Raw genomic sequence first — 7587 nt, 5'->3', positions numbered from 1 at the left:
TTATTATCATTATTATTATTATTAAATGTTAACTTGTTAAAACCTCCTCTTTTGTGAATGTGTTACCTGACACGCAACATGCAACAATCAAACATCAAATGTCGAATCAATGCAGCTTCATGCAGTCAGATCTCGGTAAGAAATTTGACAAGTGTAGAAAATATTTTGCTGCATTAAAAAGCATTTAGATGATCTAATCTAGCACAAATTAGTGCATAAAAAGTCACCAAAATAAAGTATTTGAACCTCAAAGGTCCCCCCCCACCCCCCTTCCAGGCTGGCTACGGGCCTGTATCTAGCCTCATGTATCGATGTGGGTATATATATTGATATTGATGTGCTGCCCAGCCCTAATCTGCAGCCCCCATAATGAAAGCATTGACAGACTTCCAATAGATCCATCTTCCTTAGCCCTGACAGCTGCTGTAAGCCCTGTGAATACCTCCGGGCTGGGACTCCCACACGCCCGTACACCCAAACACCGCCGAGGTGTCCGACTGCCAAGAGGAGCACTGTGAGCTGCGTCAGGCCTCAAATCTCACGCCTTAGTAAAAACACCGGTTCTCTGTCTTCGCTCCCAGGGTTTTTTTTTTTTCTTCTTCTTCTTTTGCAAGTCGCTCACATGAGCTGAAGCGCAGGTGGTCCCACGTTCTGCCAAAGTGATCTGAATCAGAATCTGCGTAAATTACAGCGTCTGAAAACCTCACTTTCACAACATGTTCAGACGCGGCTCGCGCTCGCAGATTACTCTCTCTCTCTCTCTCTCTCTCTCTCTCTATCTTTCTTTGTCTGCATGCTCTTGTTTTCTTTGTTTTCCTCCTTTTTTCTCTCTCTCTCTTTTCATCTTTGGACTTTTGCTGGGTCTCACCTGTTTAAATTCCACATTAAAATTGTTCTGTTTGATTTTTATTTTCCATTTCTTTAATATTCTCCTTTTTTCAGACAAGATTCACTCAAACCATTGCTCTATTGCACTACTATAAGAGGGCAGGTTCATTTCCCTCTGAGGTCTCAGGGCATTTTCACACATCTTCTTAAGTTTACCTTTTTAGGGTGTTTGCATGTAACTGATCCCAATGTGTTTCACGTTTAAATGTTCAGAACAAACTCAACTTTTCATACGTTGGGACCCACATTTGTCCCGAGATAATTTCAAGTTGGCTTTTTGAAATTCCTCAAATCTCTTTTGATAGCAAACCTCAACTTGAAGATGTGTTGAATGAATTGTTTTGGTGTTTAAAATGAGTTTACCACAAAGTACTGTAATTCAGCATATGATTAAAGTTGTAAATAAATGCCTGAAATGAAATTTTGCAATATTGCTTTTTGAGTCTTTTGTCCTCAGAGGGTTAAAATGAAATGTGGATGAAAAGGGTCATTTCTATTCCAAAAAAACAGCTTATACAGAATGTGATTACTGCAGTATTGCTGTAGCCTGACGTGGTCATACTGAGATTCCAGTCCAAATAGTCTGATTCTGCCCCATTGGGCTGTGATTACGGGGCGTTTAAACACAACCAGGAAAGAAAATGCCTCCGCACTCAATTGGATAGACCTACAACCAATCAGAGCAAAGGAGTGTGTGACGTACGACGACGGCAACAACGTCTTTCCGATTTGGAATTTGATTCCGAATTGGATTTTGATCCCTGTTCTCTGTTCCTCTTTTAAAATGAACGGGCTGTCGATGTCTTCTATAACAGACGCCATGGAGGAATCTACAGTAAACGACTTCAACCCGAGCGCTCTTTTGGGTTGATTATGTTGCTGTTGATCATCTGTCCATCATCGTATAAAGCCCGCCCCTGACTATTTGATTAGAGCATAGTTGCTCCACAACGGATCAAGTCCATACCGGACCTCAAATGTTGTGGGCGGGGCTAAGGTCGTCTGGCATCCAGGCTTGTATTCCTGCACTATGGTGCAGAAACAGTGAATTATAAAAATACTGGGGAGGATATTTGGCCTAAGATGAGTCATGTTTGTATATTTGATAAAGACAATAAGATTTATCTTCTGAAAATGGAGGGTTGATGATATTGAAGACGGAACACTCACCTTTATGGAAGTCATGAGATTAAACTGTTGAAAAGAATTAAAGCATCTATTAGTCATAGAATTGTCGCTCTAGCTAAGACTAGATAAGTGTATTTTCTTTGATTGCACATAACCATCTATCCACAAAAATCTGTGAAATGATCACAAACTGTTAACAGCGTATTATGTGGTGGTATGGAAAACAATGCCAATGTAAAGTCAATGAGAAGGTGACGTAGCATTAGGAGCAACTATGGCAGTGAGTAGCATGAAAGCGAGAAAATCTGCGTAAGGAGGTTCGTTGGGGGGGTGGACGGGTCAAACACAGGACTTTTACCTGGGAGACTGGGGATCGTGTCCCACGTGTAATGTTTCCCAAAGTCGCTGTCTTCTTTTCCCGAACCCAAGCGTCCCGTTGGTCCCGTATGTCACGGAACCGCAAGCCCACCCACAGCCTTTCCCTTATCTTAAGGGGTAAGATGAGCGGTTCATTTCCCAGAATTCTTCCATGGGCCCATCACGGATTTTTTTGCGATTCCGTGAATCTGCCACAGGTTTTGAGTTGAGGGGCGTTCACTACATGGAATTCTGTGAGATCGGGTTGATTTCTCAGATCAGTCAACAATTCATGCAAGTATTACATACCTATTGCAGTATTTGCAAAGTTTTACATCTTTCTCACTCAGTGAGGCTTGGGTATAAACCAATTTCATGTTTATATCTTATCTTGCTTTTTCTCATACACTCATGTCGCACTGTTGCTTCCTCTGGAGGAAACTACTAGAACTGTTGGGTCCTTGTAAATTCTGGAATGTGGTCTAGACCTGCTCTATCTGTAAAGTGTCTCGAGATAACTCTTGTTATGAATTGATACTATAAATAAAATTGAATTGAAATTGAATTGAATACTTACTTACATGCTACGGAGTATACTTTTCATATACTATACTTTAACAGAGCAAAACCAAAGAGAAAACAATAATTAGAGTCAGGTTTCTCCTTTGGTTTGACTTGTAAAACCATTTTGCTTTGTTGTTTTCTTTGCATCTGTGTAAGTTTTAGTTTCCATGGCAAAAACTTAAAATGCATTTCATATGGAGACATTAAATGCAGCAGAAAAGAGAGTAAACAGAAATATTAACTGAGGTTTCTCAACTCTTTTCTGTCTCCAAATTTGGACCTTAAGATATTTTGCTGTTTATTTAGACATTATTTAGTCCCTCGAGGTTAATTACAGACACATTTTTTACTCGTTTTCTTTACAAATGTATTGGGAACATTGTGGGAAATGTGAGCAGCCATTTTTTTAAGTGTGTGGGACAGTCACAGTTCTCAGCCGGCTCTCTCTTGGATGTACAAACACGCTGAGCGCCGTACGCACACAGGGGACAAAAGGCAGGCTTATGGGCGAGGCCAGGAGGAGTCAGGTGGATCAAGGAGCCATGTGGGAAAAGGTGGAATCTCCCGGCGATCGTACCGGGACCACCACCAGGAAGAAGAAACGTCAGATTTACATGGATTCAGCGTTCTCCTGGGAAACAAGGAGGCTCTGACGCAGTCCCACGCAGTTCAGACGTTCACAGACACATTTACTGGGAAAATGGAATAAGTCATAGCTTGTAGGTAGAGGCTTCCACACTGTTGTACCAGTCCTGAGAAAACGAGCTGATGGACTTCTCACACACGCATAGGCGTAATTTAGAGTAGCAATAATCAGAACTGGCCAACACCAATGCAACCCCCCCAAATGACGGATGATTTGATGCAGAAAAGGCACACATTGTTGCAAAGAATTCAAACACAGTACAGGAAATCAAGTGTTTGATTTGACAATTTTGCTCAAAAGTGAAGATCTCAAACCCCCTCCCCCCTCCATGTTAGACCTAAAGTTACGCCCTTGCAACACACACATTTTAACTCGTACAGTCACACGTACAAGCCAAACCCAACTGTAAGCATATGATTATGCAAATGCGATGATTAAATGGTAAAAAAAAGCACTCACGTTCACACCCAAACTCACCAAAAGTCCAAATTTATAAAATCCTTTCACAAGCTACTGCATTCCAAAATCCATTCATGACTTTAAAAAAAAACACATGTTTTTGGATTAATGCTATTATTCTCATGTGAACATTTGGATTCTATATTCTGGCTCCACATGCAGCAGGTTGGACTTCACATGAATATATTTCAACAGCTTTGTGTGACAGATATTTTCAGCCATGTTCACCTATTGAATCTAAAAATGTCTGATTCCCCTGGACCTTTTTGAACATTATTTTAATATAAACAATTCAAACGGATCTTTAGTCTTTTATGTTTATGTCTATATTTCAATTTTCTTTCCAAACAAAAGGCAATTTCTAGAAAACAAAGAGAAAACAAAGTGTCTAATATAAGACATTTACTGTATATACAGTATATACAGTACATTGAGGTAATGTATCACCGTGCAGTCCTGAAGTATAGATAATATAGATTAAAAGCACCATCATTATTTGGGTTATTATGGGTTCCCATTGGGGGGAGTGTGGGGGGGGGAATCCCTTTTTAAAAGTGTCTGCATTCTCCAAACTGAAAGTACAGGCTTGTCATGTGTTTTAGACGGTTTTGGTAGAAAGCTGAGTGAGAGGATGGCAGGTCTGTGGGACCCCGGCCTGCAGTAAGAGGAGAGATTAGAGAGATTACAGTAAAGAGCAGCTCGTCCTGTGGAGCCCCTTCTAAACACCGGCTCCCATCACAAGGGCCAGGACTGATGGAGGAAACAGCAGAGATTATCCCCCTTTACCAGTAATCCCCGTCCTCTGGAGCAACGCCAGCACAGAGCACAAGACCACCGCTCAACTGGAGAGACACACAGAGACATGGAGACACATGGAGAGACACACACAGAGACACACACAGAGACACACAGAGAGACACACACAGAGACATAGAGACACACAGAGAGACACACAGAAGAATAAAGAGACCACAAGAGACACACAGAGAGACAGAGAACCACAGGATAAGAGAGACATAGAGACACAAGAGAGACACACACAGAGACATAGAGACACACAGAGGAGACGTACAGAGACACAAAGAGACAAACAGAGACATAGAGAAACACAGAGGACACAACAGAGACATAGAGACACACAGAGAGACACGCGAAGAGACAACATACGAGACACAGAGACACACAGAGATCCAGAGACACACAGAGACATAGAGACACATGGAGAGACACACACAGAGAGACATAGAGACACACAGAGAGACACACACAGAGACATAGAGACACACAGAGAGACGTACAGAGACACAAAGAGACACACACAGAGACATAGAGACACATGAGGACCACACATAGACAAAGACCACGCGAGAGACACACACAGAGACATAGAGACACACAGTAGAGAGACACACAGAGACATAGACACACGAGACACACACAGAGACTACAAGAACACAGAGATACAGAGAACATAGAGACACACAGAGCGACACACACAGAGACATAGAGACACACAGAGACATAGAGACACACAGAGAGACACGCAGGACACATACAGAGACACAGAGACACACAGAGATACAGAGAGACATAGAGACACACAAAGAGACACACAGAGAGACATACAGAGACATAAAGACACACATAGAGACACACAGAGACAAAGAGAGACATAGAGAGACACACAGAGAGACAGAGACACACAGAGAGACACAAACAGAGACATGGAGATACACAGAGACACACACACAAAGATACAGAGACACACAGAGAGACATGCAGAGACATAGAGACACACGGAGAGACACCCAAAGAGATCCAGAGACACACACAGAGACACACACAGAGACATAGAGACACACAAAGAAACACATAGAGACAGGGACACACATAGTAACATACAGAGACACAGAGACACACACATAGACACAGAGAAATAGACACACAGAGAGACAGATAAAAAGAGAGACACAGAAAGACACACAGAGAGACAGATAGAAAGATAGAAACAGAGAAAGAGACACACAGAGAGAGAGACAAAAAGAGAGAGACACACGGAGACACAGAGAGACAAACAGAGACAGACGGAGATGGAGAGATTTGTAACAACATTCACCGTTGTTTGTCACTTTTTTCTGGCTCTTTTTCAAGGTTTTTGTCACTTTTTCAAGTTTTCTTTTAAGGTTTTTGTTGCTTCTTTCTGAGTTTTGTTGACTTTTTTGAGGTATTTTTTTCAAAGTTTTTCATGCATTTCCTGACATTTCTCTCATTTTGACGATTGACAAGTTCTTTTGACAATTCTTTGGAGGTTTTTGTCGCTTACAATACATGCAGACGTGTCCAGGGACCTCCCTTTTTTTTTTGTCTTCAAGGCATCATGGGATTAGGGGGCTTTGGGTTTAAATCCTCTTCCAGTACGGCTCCTTTAAGGTGTCCATCTTGTTTTTAGGTCTTATCTGAATCAAAGCTCTAAGAACAGAGGAAGGTGATGGTGTATTTCCTGCATTTCTCTACACATTTAGGGACCAAGATGATAAAAACCCAGGAAATAATTAGGTTGATCTTAATGATAAATTCTTCCAGAAAGAATAGTACTAAACCACATGTAAGATAGAGATGTCTCACTTCCTTTATTGTTTAAAATAGGGGCCGATCACAGCGACTTAACTAACTAAATATTAGTTAAGCGACTTAACTAACTAATAACTAAAATATTAAACAAATTTGAAAGTGGTGGGGGGTAAATTTCACTCTAGGATTCAAAGATGGATCTCTGAACAGGCCTGAAGGACCCAGGCCCAGGGGACCAGGAGGGCTTTGGGCCAGAGCCAATAGTTAAAGTGAAAAGGGTTAACACGTATCAATGGAAACTCACAGATCTGTTAAAACTACAATGTCCTTCCTTATCCTGTAATTCTTTCTTTTTTTGCTTTAAATATTGCCCACAGTATATTAAGTCTCATCATCTGTGGCTTTGGACCCACAACAGGGCCCAAGAATTGTGGTCTACCTGCAGAATGTCCCTGAGAGAGACACAGAAGGACACCAAAGACGCGGCCTGGAGTAGTTTTTGAGAGTCTGGTTGCATTTACATAACTGTGCCCAGAGACCCATTTTCTCATAATCTGTCCATGTGCAGATTGTAAAATAAATTAACAAATAAATAAGTCTGAGAAACTTTTGATCGTGGTCAGTATAAATAAACCTAACGAGGCCATACAGGGTCAGACTTTTATCTGAAATATGAATCTATGAAGTCCCAGTAAAGTGGGATGGGAATCTCCCTAATGCAATTGTTGATCCTCACAACAACAAAAATGTAACTGTGATGTCACTAAAAGTCTAAAATATCTGCATTAACTTGTAACAGGGATTGGAATGAATGCAAACTAAGAAATAGCTATGTATTAACAGTTATATGTCTGTATATTTTAACAGAAATTGTCCAGAAAAGGATTCACAGTTGTATTTTTTTATTTTTTTATTTTTTTACTTTCAGATTTCATCATTTTTGCAGTGACAGCTTTTGGCACAGGTTGGTTTTT

At 41.0% G+C, this 7587-nt stretch overlaps 1 long non-coding RNA gene across 1 annotated transcript in view; it reads left to right on the top strand.

Moving 5' to 3' along the window:
• Window positions 1-6037, top strand: part of LOC116686945 (uncharacterized) — a 16846-nt gene extending 10809 nt beyond the window's left edge. Inside the window, exons 2-3 of the long non-coding RNA XR_004331431.1 lie at window positions 3094-3098; window positions 6017-6037. This is a non-coding gene — a long non-coding RNA (uncharacterized LOC116686945). The remainder of the gene's footprint in view (window positions 1-3093; window positions 3099-6016) is intronic.
• The last annotated feature ends 1550 nt before the right edge of the window (window positions 6038-7587 follow it).

Source organism: Etheostoma spectabile, unplaced genomic scaffold, assembly GCF_008692095.1.
Source record: "Etheostoma spectabile isolate EspeVRDwgs_2016 unplaced genomic scaffold, UIUC_Espe_1.0 scaffold58, whole genome shotgun sequence".
NCBI lineage: Eukaryota > Metazoa > Chordata > Actinopteri > Perciformes > Percidae > Etheostoma > Etheostoma spectabile.
Note: the sequence above shows the minus strand (reverse complement) of the source record. Positions and strands in the feature narration are given on the sequence as shown.